At 42.5% G+C, this 12254-nt stretch overlaps 1 long non-coding RNA gene and 7 other non-coding genes across 8 annotated transcripts; 5 read left to right on the top strand and 3 right to left on the bottom strand.

The window, feature by feature from the left end:
• Positions 1-414: 414 nt before the first annotated feature.
• On the bottom strand, positions 415-487 carry Trnak-cuu. Its single transcript has one exon. It is a non-coding gene; the product is annotated as a tRNA-Lys (tRNA).
• A 3248-nt stretch (positions 488-3735) lies between these two features.
• Trnay-gua lies at positions 3736-3823 on the top strand. Its single transcript is given in 2 exon segments — positions 3736-3772; positions 3788-3823. It is a non-coding gene; the product is annotated as a tRNA-Tyr (tRNA).
• A 1650-nt stretch (positions 3824-5473) lies between these two features.
• Positions 5474-5546, bottom strand: Trnaa-agc. Its single transcript has one exon. It is a non-coding gene; the product is annotated as a tRNA-Ala (tRNA).
• Positions 5547-5933: 387 nt separating this feature from the next.
• Positions 5934-8889, top strand: LOC110333576. The gene is made up of 3 exons (XR_002381087.1): positions 5934-6235; positions 6592-6793; positions 8575-8889. It is a non-coding gene; the product is annotated as an uncharacterized LOC110333576 (long non-coding RNA).
• On the top strand, positions 8108-8195 carry Trnay-gua. The gene is given in 2 exon segments: positions 8108-8144; positions 8160-8195. It is a non-coding gene; the product is annotated as a tRNA-Tyr (tRNA).
• An 860-nt stretch (positions 8890-9749) lies between the features above and the next one.
• Trnay-gua lies at positions 9750-9835 on the top strand. The gene is given in 2 exon segments: positions 9750-9786; positions 9800-9835. It is a non-coding gene; the product is annotated as a tRNA-Tyr (tRNA).
• A 228-nt stretch (positions 9836-10063) lies between these two features.
• Positions 10064-10151, bottom strand: Trnay-gua. Its single transcript is given in 2 exon segments — positions 10064-10099; positions 10115-10151. It is a non-coding gene; the product is annotated as a tRNA-Tyr (tRNA).
• A 782-nt stretch (positions 10152-10933) lies between these two features.
• Positions 10934-11021, top strand: Trnay-gua. The gene is given in 2 exon segments: positions 10934-10970; positions 10986-11021. It is a non-coding gene; the product is annotated as a tRNA-Tyr (tRNA).
• The last annotated feature ends 1233 nt before the right edge of the window (positions 11022-12254 follow it).

Here is a 12254-nt window from a genome sequence, read left to right as displayed (position 1 = left end):
AACAATTTAAAGTGTTTTACTCTGTAGCCTTCTTTTTCTTTTTCTTTTTCTCTTTCTTTCTTTCTTTCTTTCTTTCTTTCTTTCTTTCTTTCTTTCTTTCTTTCTTTCTTTCTTTCTTTTTTTTTTTGCAACTAAGTGTTTTTTCTATACACTTGGTTTCGATTTGCAACTTGAACCAGTCGTTTTCAGATTTGACTTTCATTTTTCCCTCCAGTCTCTCTAGACCAGCGAGCTCTGCGCCAAGAGGGTACTAAATTCTGCAAAAGACGTATAAGTATATGATACAACATAGGTGCTCGCTGTAATGCCGTAATTAGAATTTATTTTTTAAAGAACTTACGCAAGGTCTAAAATCATTTTTGCTTGATAGTGATTAATTTAATAAGATCGAACGGTCACCAAAAAGTCTGCTTGCGCCCAACGTGGGGCTCGAACCCACGACCCTGAGATTAAGAGTCTCATGCTCTACCGACTGAGCTAGCCGGGCACATGTGTGACCTCCCTCTCCAGTACAATAGGAGAATAGGTATTACTCACCCCCAAACTCGTTATAAGGCATCATTTTTAGATTTTGTTTAGTTGTTCATATTAGTTTCTAGGTAAGAAAAGACCAAATTCTAATAATAAAAGTTTAACTGGGAATTATTACCCTGTGCTCTACATTTTCCTGCTTCTATTTTCATCCATATTTCTTTCCTTTTCCCCCATCTCTTCATTTCTCTTTCTGTTTTCGGCTCTCTTTCTTCTTTGTCCTCCCTTCTTTTACCTCCCCTCTCCTTCTTTCCTTTTCTCCTTTTCCTCTCTCTCTTTTTGATAAACTACAAAATATTTCCTGGTTCACTTATGGCTTTTCCAGATCTCCAGACAAGTGATGTTGCCATCACTAATCAATCATTCAGGGCTCTCCCTTTCTGTGACCCACTGAGGCTTTCTGCTGCTGTTCCCATAACCTGTCAGTTCTACCGGCTGTCTTGCTCTTTGTGTTAAGAGCAGACCTGAAGGGACAATAATAGCGCAGACAATCTCTGTGAGGAGGCTTCTGTCGACAGATGTTGATTCACTGCAGAGCAGAGGTATCCCATCTGATCGGCGTGTCCGTCAGGATTGCCAGGTAGATTTTAATTCGCATTAAGATGAGAATGTCGACTTCACAAATTTGTGGCAAGAACTATAACTGTGGGGTCTAGTTGCATTTTTTAATTGCTTTCAAAATTGGAAAGACCAAATTCATGCCCAAAGTATGTAATCAAAGCAAAGGGGATTAGGTGGTGACAGTTGCATCATTTTGAAAACCTGAGAGCCCTCAGCACCTTATTATAATCTGCCAGGAGGCAATGGAGATCGCATTTAAAATCTCTCCCTCCATCCCCCCCCCCCAGTGTAGTCACCCTCCCTGCCCTCTCCATCCACGCCTTCCTCTTTCCTTTACCTAAGAAACTGGATGTTACTGTCTCTCCATTTTATATGTCCTGTCATTCCATATTCCAGCTAACCCACAGAACAAAACCAGTTCATACGCTACTTATTCAAAAACGGCATATGGATTCCTCAAGTCAGGTAAACAAAATCATATATTGTAAAATATCAGGATGGACTTCCTAGAATTGATGATGTTGAAACTGGGAACCAAACATCAACAGTGGGTTTAAACTAAGTTTAAGGCTTTTAAGTTTAACCTAACCTAGGGCTTTCAACTAAGCCTTTTAACATGGACACCATTACATACTTAGTAAATGTTACTGAATTGACTTTTAAAAAAAGTTTACACGAGCTTCCCTAGGAACAGGTCATCTGCAGGCGGTTTGCACACTTTTTTGGTGAGAGATTGTTATGACCAAAAAATAAAATAAAAAAAAAATCAGTAAACCCTCATCTGAGTGTCGGCCCCCAGGATTATATAGGCATAGGAATACTTCGGAATTTATCAAGGTTCTGGGTGAAGGGCCCAGTCAAGACAATCAATGATCAATTTGGCCTGTTTAGGCGCAGTGTTTGATCTATCTGTGCAGGCAAGTGCATACTTTAGAAAGCCTTGGCAATTTAAGAGACACAAAAAGGATACAGAGGGACTGGGCCTTAGATGAAGGAAACAGGAAACCCTTTGCTCAAGAGTTATCTGAGCAGGCAGCAGAGGGGACCATAGAAAGGACCGGCAGCAGCGGAAGAAGGCCCTCGGCCATCTCGGATCACAGTTCAAGAGAACTTCCTTGCCGGATGTAAGTGGGTTGGGTGCGATCTCTTGGAAAGTCTTCCGGATTGAGGAGCACAAAACGCAAATATGCACAAAACAGAAAATGAATTTCCACTCAAGTCGCTCCACAGGAGTCTCATGGAGGACAGGGCTGTTGGTCAGATCTACAAGTGGTAAAATCTACAAGTGGTAACAGTGAGGTCATCCTTCAGTTTATGCTTTGGTGAATAATGCGAAGAAGAGGGAGAAGAGGGAGAGGAGGAGGAGGAGGAGGAGGAGGAGGAGGAGGAGAAGTTGTATTCTTTCAAGAACATATTTATTATTTTTGCACGTTCTCATTTTAGATTAAACAACAATCGTGGAATTGAGCCTGTGAAAGTGCATTTGGACAAAATGGACAATTTAAATACATCTGTAATAAGCTAAAATAAGATAACCCATTCAACCAGCTGGCCTTGGGAAGGGGATAGAATGTTATATTCAATTTACTCCGATGTTTCTTGAAGACATGAAGAGGTTTAGTGTTCAGCTAAGTGATTAATAGCCCACTTTTTATTCTTGTTCAGGGAAACAAACAGAACAACGAAATCCTACAAAACACTGAACAATAGCAGAGAACTTTTTCTTTGTGCTACAGGGGAGTGGACACTGCTAGTCCACCAGTGGTCTAGTTCTGGGTGGGGGATTGTTTGCCTATGTGTGTGACTCCAATATACAGCAACACAACGATCTTTAATAGACTCTGGAGAAGAATAAGACAGATTTCTGATGTCCGATGTGTCTGTCATGAGTTAAGGAAGAATAAGAGTCATTTGGAGCTCTTCATGAACTCAAGGAAGTCCGAAGGAATTCTAATAGCATCAAATTAATTAGCATTACTTGAACCCAGCACGGAGACTGATAATTTAAAACCATATTAATTTCATCTTGATAGTCATTTTTTAAATTAAAAGCTAATGTGGTCTCTTTGTTCATCGAAAAAGATCAATGTCAGTTAAAGGACGTTTTAGTATGTTTCTCCTCCCATAGTCTTATTTTTATTCATCTCTATCTTATCCTATCCTGCTCACCTTTGTTTGTTTGTTTGTTTACACAGGCTCTCACTTTGGCTGGCCCTGAACTCACTATGTGGACCAGGCTGCGGTTGGAATTCACTAAGATCTCACTGCTCCCGACTCCCTGGCGTTGGGAATAAAAGTGTACTCAACCACATCCGTACCAACCATATTGTTTTGCTGCAACTGCAGACTAACACGTCCCAAATCTTGCTGATAAACGGGGGCAAACGAGCTGTCTAAATTCACCGCAATAAAAGTTGGTTCTCTCAAAGCCCTTCATAATTTTGCTTCTGTTTCCTTGGTTTTCAAACTTCCGTTTCCTTCAGGGACCAAGTCGCAGAAATTTGGTTCTGAAGAGGTACTGAAATAAAATAAGAGAATGAATAAATGCAAACTAAGTGGCAGCGGTTACTTGCACAATGAGCGATACGACTCTAACCTCACGCAGAGATGGCATCCCAAGTAGGGGAGCAAGTACACGTGGGTCCTTCGATAGCTCAGTTGGTAGAGCGGAGGACTGTAGGTGGATACTCCGGGCATCCTTAGGTCGCTGGTTCGAATCCGGCTCGAAGGAACCTGTACTTTTTAGCGTCTGGGGCCTATTTCCGAGAGAATTGAGCGACATTTTTCGTATTTGAATGAGCGCAACACTACTCTCGATGTGCAAAGAAGTGAATGTAGGTTTTAAAATTTGTTCTCTGTAATAGTTTTTAATACTTCCAAGAAGGCTTTGACGTCATAGATCACATAACCCCACCCCTGGAGATCCTTGTGCCCTGGGATAAAGGGACCAGCGACGTCCTGATGACACGAGGTTTGGGGCCGGGTGTGCTCCCCCAACCCGCCGCGTGGCCGAGAGTGAATGCAGGGCCTGAGGTTAATCGGTGGGCCACGCGCGCCCTCCAGTGGTCAGAACGTTCTCAGCAGCTGGACCTCAGGCTCAAGTTTCTCAGCCGGCATCTTGCTTTCGCCTCTGGACAGGAGGAAAATCCTGTTCCTTCAAGCTTTGTTAAACTATGTTACGATCGTTTTATTTGTTTGTTTCAAGAGGCTGGGTGGGAAAATTGGTGTAAACCAGAATGACCTGGAGACATTTTACAACCTAGGCGATGCGAATTTCAAAAGCTGTACAGGCGATTTTAATGTGCTGCAAGGGCTTTATAACGCTGCTAGAGCGTTTCTCTCAAAAAACAAACAAACAAATGGCATTGCTGGAAACGAAATGGCAGTTTTAGGGGAGAAATGCAAGAGGAGATTTAGTTCAAAGAAAATCTCACCTATCAGTAGTGCATATTTGCTAATTTTGTACTAATTCCTTTAAACTACATTACCCCTACTTTCGAAATCAGTGACCCGTGGAAGCGTGTCAACGAGAGATTAAAATTAAGTAAGACAAAGTAATTGACAAAGATTTCAGTTCAATATATCGAAAGTTGTACTGCTTGCAGTTTCTTGTATCTTCCATCCCATGTGTCAGAACTTTTCTCTAAGCAAATTATTTTCAAGTTTTGGTGCAAATCATAACGATCTTTAATTAGCAGCATGAAAATCCACGAGGCCTGGCTAGTTGGTTGCAGGTCGGTCTGAGATGGCAACTCCGGATGACCCTGTGTTTAAAGTGGGTTCTCCGCTAAAGAAAAATAGTTCTTTTTTTTTTTTTTTTTTTTTTCTTTAAAGATAACGTTTGGGCCTCGGATACAAAATATATTAGATAGTCCTGGACTAGGCGTTTCTGCAAGGCACAGTAAGTTCCAACCCACACAGAGTCGTACATTTCTTTCCATATCTTGCGCTGTATTCCAGTGCGGGTAACTGAACTGAAACAAACAAACAAATAAGCCAATGACCTAGATCCAAACACCGCCATATACGCTTCCCCGTCTCAACAAAGGGACTGCGTTTGCGTATTAACAAAGGGAAAGCTGTGAGAGCTTGATAGGATAACAGGAAATACATAAAATAAAAGAGTATATTAAGACATAACTACTGGAAGTATAGGTGTGCAAATTCTCTCGACAGCAACAAAACTCCAGAGCTCCAAGCCACGAGAGGGATCTCAAAGAACTCGGCCATTTCCTGGAGAAAAGTGTGTGGTAGGAACTAGGCCCTTCCGGGTTGCTGAGAGAACTTTTGAAATTTAACTATGGAGGCTAAAAGTGACGGAGTTGGCTGTTCTTGCTCTAGCGGGGTATGATGGGAAAAGAAGCAGGCATAGATGCAAAACTGGAGAATGCGGGCATCGATCCCGCTACCTCTCGCATGCTAAGCGAGCGCTCTACCATTTGAGCTAATTCCCCTTCTGGCGGTGAGCGGCTGCTACCTTGCTCCCTTTTGATATCTGGATGGAATTCAATGCTAGCTGGTATTCTCAGTTCATCAAACAGAGGTTGTGGGAGTAGAAGGTGAGGTGGAGGGGGTGTTAGTGTGTTTGTTGATTTGATTGTTTTTTAAGTCTAATGAAATCCGGACAAGATGATAAAAACTGAAGTGGAGAAGGTAAAATAGAGTATTTAAGAAAAATTTTCCTGGGTTAGGGTTGGTGTTTTATAATCCCAGGAATGCAGGGGAGGGGAAGAAAGGGGTCCTAAGGCAGGAGAATTGCCCCCTCTTTGAGGCCATCTTGTTTTACATAGCAAAAAGTGTGAGGTTGTGGCTTGGTGGTCACCGAACAGTCCCGGGGTTACTTGCGCCCTCTATAGATGAAAGACAGTACCGCCAGTTCTGAGAGTCGCACGGGGGTGCGTACAAAGGGGCCAGGGCGCCGAGATCACGGAAACAACGGTGCTGGGACCCTGTGCACAGAAGCCAGATGCCAGACGGGAATTAAACATTCGGCCGAGAAAAGCAATCTAGTTCCCTAGGCTCGACTTTGGCTCACTCCTTGGTCCGCACCAATCCTCACATCCCTCACGTCCTCTAACTTTTACGGCTGTATCCCGAAATCGCGTCTTTGGTCTCAACGGCTCCAGAAGGCTCGCTCTTCAAGGTCAGTCCTTTTTCATTTTCTCTTTCTTTTTTTTTTACTTTCTTTCCCGTTCTTTTATTTTCTTTCCTTTCTTTTCCTTTCTCTTTCTTTTCCCTTCCTTCCTTCCTTCCTTCCTTCCTTCCTCCTCCTCCTCCTCCTCCTCCTCCTCCTCCTTCTTTAAATCACTGCCGGAGGCCACATGGCCAAAAGTGAAAGGGCCTGTCCTGGTTAATTTCTCTTCCCTACAGACACTATTTCAAAATTAATTTTCCAAAGAAAATATCAAGAAACTGGTAATTTTGAGATAGAGCCACGGCCTGAAATTCACGGTGTAGTCCAAGATGACCCCGAATCACGATGCTTCTGCCTTCTTTCAGAAATGTTCCACTACCTTCAGATAGATGTGGATACATACATGGTTTTGGCCTAAAGAAATCTTTGCAAAAAGGGAGAATACATACTTGTTCTTTTCCTTGGATTTACGGAGTGCCAGTATCAGGTGTGGTTCCGGGTTCCAGATAGGGCTGTGGTGAGGTCCCTAGTCGACAACCACAAGCCCAATTGCCTCTTCTTCTGAAAGTTCATCAAAAAGACTTCCGCTTGTGGGTTTAACGTTTATTTTATTTTTTTAAAACTCAATCAAATCGGAGCAAGATAATAAGAACTAAAAGAAAGAAAGTGAAACATTTAAATCAGTGATTCTAGAGCCGGTTGTGAGGTGGTGTATCTCAGTAGCGGGGGGTGGGGGGGTGGGGGTGAGTTGGAGGCCTGCCTGGATTGCTTCATGAATACCAGCTAGTCAGAGCTAGAAAACAAGTCCTGTAAAAATGAAGAAATAAATGAATAAACAAACAGGGAAAGGAAATAAAAGAAAAAGAAACACACATCCCCAAATCCGATCCCATGTCTCTGAGCTGTGCAAAAGCCCATACGAGGTCTTTCCAGGGACTTTAGACCACCCGCAACACTTGCTTTTCTCTTTTGCTTATTCATTACAGTCAGTGTTGACAAAAAGAGAATGACTTTCTGTGGGAAGAAGCTCCCTCCATTTTAAATCTCAGATGCTGAAATTGTATATAGAAACCCACGGTTACTCCTCTTCTAGTCAGACTCGAGCTGCCACTCACCACTGCCTAGAGTCTTCCTTCTTACCGGACAGAATCTGCCCAATCTGACCTCTATTAATCCTTCAAATGACTGAGAACTGTAGGCGTGGAACAGGATTGAAAGGCTAGCCGATTCCTTGGCACAGATCCATCTTCTGCGTGACTACACCCGCAGTATGAGGTTTTCAGCAGGAACAAATGTTTTGGGTTCCAGTAATACTGGATTGGTTGTTAACTTCCCAAATGCTCAGTTGTGGTTGAAGATGAGGAATATCTTAAAATTCACACTGAAGTTTTGGCAGTTGCTAAATGGTGCCACCTCCTGACTTTCAGGAAGAAATACCCAAAATACAAAATACCAAAATACACTGGCTATGGCTGTCTACAGCCCACAACTGGCTTCCCGGGTTGTCTTGGACTTGATGTAACCATTTCATTTATCTAGAAAAATTTAGATAAATCTAAGAGAAAGGAAGTAATCAGAAAGGACAGGGTGGCTACAGAACATCTAGAAAAGGGTCAAGGACAGGGAATCTTACTAGGTTTTTTTTGTCTTTCTTGTTTTTTATATATACTCAGAAAACCATGAGCATCACTATATAGAATATATCCAATGTTTGAGAACACCTAGTTATAACATCAACAAAGCAAAATCGTGACCATATATTACTAAGTATATACTAAATGTATCCTTTAATAGTTAGTAGAACAGAGTATATATACAGTATATACACTACTGTAGAGTATATGCCTATATATACAGGATATATGTAAATGCAACATGTATCCTTCGATAGCTCAGTTGGTAGAGCGGAGGACTGTAGAGTAGCAATGTGGTGATCCTTAGGTCGCTGGTTCGAATCCGGCTCGAAGGAGGAAGTATTTTGATGGTTATCTGGTTGTTTAGACCTGTAGCCTAGATACCTCGTCTGTCCTCTCTGTGTCCTACTTGGCTTCTTTCTTTTTTAAAGCAGGAATTAGATATATGCAACAGCCAGTGGGGTCCCCTTGGTCTTGACATTTAGCAAAAATTTTATGAGGCCAGGCCAAGCTTACCCCAAAGCAAAACGTAATTATCAGTTCAGTCCCTTTGCATAGTGTGTCCCCACCACACTCTGCCCCACCTGTGACGGTTCTACACATACCTAAAATGTGTGGTCGTTTCATCTGGGACGGTAGTATTGAGAAAAGGTCGGTGTAAAATTATAAAAGAGGGACCGGTCCCTGTTCCCCTCTTTTCTTCCCCACCACCAGCGGAGTCTATTGAGGAGGAGTCTCTGAAAATGACAGCTGATGGGTGTAGAGACCCACGCCCGGAATCTCAGCAACTGAAGTGGCTGAAGCAGGAGCATGTAGGCAGAGCTCGTAAGCATCTCCGGCTTCTGATTTTGTTGCTGGTTTTCTTTCTCATAGTTTTGGTTTTCTTTCTCAGAGGCTTTCTGGTGCACCTAGGCTGTGCCAGCTCCTTACAGCCCTCCTTCAGCGCTCCAGCTTTTTGCCTATGCAGTCTCTGCTCCTAGCCTTTCATAACTAATAAACTTTAAAATTTATAAATTCCGACAAATAAAAGTATTCCTGTATGGCTTCTGATGCTTTCCCATGGTGCTCATTTTCCTGTTTTAGGAACCAGGAATGAATGTATTAAGTTTGAAGAATATGTTATATTATGTTTATTTGCTTCAGTATAATTGTGCAATATAACATGGGCCAGGACATTCCTAAATACATGCCATGATTAGTTTTTCTCAACTTGACACAAGCTAGTCATCTGGAAGAGGGAACCACTGTTGTGAAAAATGCCTCTATCAGATTTGCCTGCAGGCAAGTCTGTGGGAGGATTTACATAAGTAATGACTGGCGTGGAATGGCTCAGCCCACTGTGGGTGATGCCACCCTTGGGCAAGTGGTTCTGGGTTGTATAAGCAGAGTGACCAGACCACAGTGAGCAGGCTTTTAAGCAGCACCCCTCCATGTTATCTGCTTTGTTTCCTGCCCTCAAGTGCTGGCCTTGCTTGGATTTCTGCCCAGGCTTCCCTTATGGATGGCCTGTGATCAAGACGTTTAAGTTAAATAAAACCTTTCCTCCCCAAGTTGCTTTTGGTCATAGTATTTTAACACAGCAACAGAAACCAACCTAAAACACATATCAAAAGCTTCTCAAGTTTCGTGGCTCATGCTTTTTGCATTCACTCTTGATTTTCTGCGTTTCTATGGTGAACTGGGCAGTAGCTCTGCTTCAGGGTGGTACTGTCTCTCTATGGTACTGCTGCCATTTCCTCTCACTTTTAATAAAGAGAAGAGGGCCTAAAGAGACAGGATAGCACTGTAGGACAGGGGCAGTGACGACCTTAAAAAACTTTCCTGATGATTGCCTGCACTTAAATCAGAAAATAGAACAAAATACTTATTTCATAAGTCATACAGACCTCCCTTCGATAGCTCAGTTGGTAGAGCGGAGGACTGTAGAATGGGCCTTGATATCCTTAGGTCGCTGGTTCGAATCCGGCTCGAAGGAGGTGTCTTTTAATTGACATTTATACCACCAAAAGATAGTATTAAAAAAAGGCAATAAGATTTAATTTCAATGAATTTCAGACCCTTGGAATTCCTTAATCACTTTTGGTTATTTATTCCAGGCTTTGTTTATTTTACCCTATTTCAAGTGACATTGGTTCACTGCATAGGATTTCTGCCCAGGCTACATAGGATTTCTGCCCATGGTGAGTCCTTTTCAAAAGATCATTCCTTCGAGCCGGATTTGAACCAGCGACCTAAGGATCACCACATTAGTACTCTACAGTCCTCCGCTCTACCAACTGAGCTATCGAAGGAAGATGCTATGAGTTCTCTAACATTTGCAAGAATATATAAACACGCCAGAAACATTTTTATACAGGTCATAATATTATGACTTTCATAACTCACATATTACACGAAAATATCCCTGGATGGCTTCTCGTTTTCCTAACAGATTCATTTTCTCTCTTAGGATCAGGAAACTGAATGGCACTATAGGTATTTTTTTTTTTTTTTTTTTTGCTGGCCGAGCATGACAGCACACTTAAAAATGAAATAGTTAAAAATTTTTGCTTGGTTGTGTGTGTGTGTGACATGTTTTATTTATTTGCCCCGCTACAATTGTAGAAAATAGTATGGACTACTTCTTTCCTACTTGTCAAAGGCCTCTTAAGTTTTATGTCTCATGCGTTTGTGTTTACCCCTGGGTTTTCCTTGTTCAAAAAGGAGAATCACGAGTTTCCTTGAAGCCCATGGGCAATAGCTCTGCTTCAGGATGGTAACTTGTCTATGTTACCACCTCACTTTAAATAAAGGAGGTGCTGAGACTGGACAGCCCAGCAGAGAAATGCAACAAAGGGAGTCAGCCCTGCCTGGAAGGGCTCGTGAACATTCTTAGGAGCAGTTTTTGGAAATCTATGTAAAACACTTATACATTAAAAGCACTCAACTCAAACCTGTTCTTAAGTTGAGGGATCACTAGCTAAATTAGTTTTAGAATATCCTAGTGCCAACTAAACATTTCCTTAGATTTCAAAACGAATCAGAACATGTCAGCCAACTATTTTATAAATGTTAAAGAATAGACAGATATCTTCCTTCGATAGCTCAGTTGGTAGAGCGGAGGACTGTAGGGAGTTATCACCGTGATCCTTAGGTCGCTGGTTCGAATCCGGCTCGAAGGAAAGACCTTTTGAAACTAAAACTAAATAAGACGATTAAGGTATTCCTCGAGTTCCCGGGAGCAGTTACTTCTTACGAAATCCAGCCTGTGTCATGGGAAGGGCTAACGATGAAAAGATGCCTGGCACGACTACTCCTGGCACGCATGCTCACTCATTGACGACTCCATGATTCTTCACGATCCTCTCTATGCATGCATATATATTTATAATTTTAATATATAAATTAAAAATAAAAGGGTCTCTCTGTAGCCCACGTTGGTCTGGAACTTCCTTTCTTCTCCATCTCCCAAGAGCTGAGGATTACAGGATTGCCACTACTTCCAGTTTACTTGGTATTTACTTGGCATTTAATGTGTACAAATATTTCATTAACAATAATTTCAAGCACGCGCAAAGTAGAGAAAGCATCAGGCGTTGCCACTCAGCCGCCACACTCCTGTGTCTTCTTTACATGTGCCCTTCCCCTAGCTCTCAATGTTTTGAAGTAACTCTGTAAGACGCTCTCAAGTGTCACCAGTGTTGGTGAAATAAGTCAGTTAAAAATTTAGAGCAGGGGTCTTCTCTCTCCATATTCACTTTTCATAAAAGGAGCAGAGGGGACCAACAGCAAGTTCTCTTCAATGCAAGTCCCCAGAGTCAGGTTTAGTTATTAGGTCCTCAGAGGCGCCTCTGCTTTACAAATAACGCCCACGGTCTGCGGGCACCGTTGCCCTGTCTTCTAAGTTTCGTGATGATGAAGGTTAAAATATTATGTAGGGCCTTGGCGAGGGAAAACTTGAGTCCTCAGGCTCATCCTGAGCATCGTTTCTAGCAGCAGCATCGCTCCAGCGTCCTAAGCTGCTGTGGCCCGCCACTGCGTTAGCCTGTAGGTCCCTCTTAGCCGCGCAGGCGGCCTGCTGGTGTGCGGACCGCGCCCCCTGGCGGCTGGTCCGGGGCTGCACGGGGCACTGTCCAGTGAGCTGAACTGGGAACTGCTACCCCGTACCCTACGCTCATCAACTTGCACGGATTCGAACACAACAGTAGTCAAACGAGCTTTTTAACTCATACATTTACAGATTTAAATACTCACAAGGTGAAATATAAAATGACTAGAGGGGCGTTTAAAATTTTAAGACCGCAACTCCAATTAAAACCCCAAAAGTATACGTGCAAATTTATAAGCTGCTTCAAAAACTTGAATTTTAAAATGTTAAAACTCAGCACATGCTCCACTATGTTCATAGCAGCCTT

Source organism: Mus pahari, chromosome 16 (assembly GCF_900095145.1).
Source record: "Mus pahari chromosome 16, PAHARI_EIJ_v1.1, whole genome shotgun sequence".
Lineage (NCBI taxonomy): Eukaryota > Metazoa > Chordata > Mammalia > Rodentia > Muridae > Mus > Mus pahari.
The sequence above is the reverse complement of the archived record's forward strand: the minus strand, read 5'-3'. Positions and strand labels throughout refer to the sequence as shown.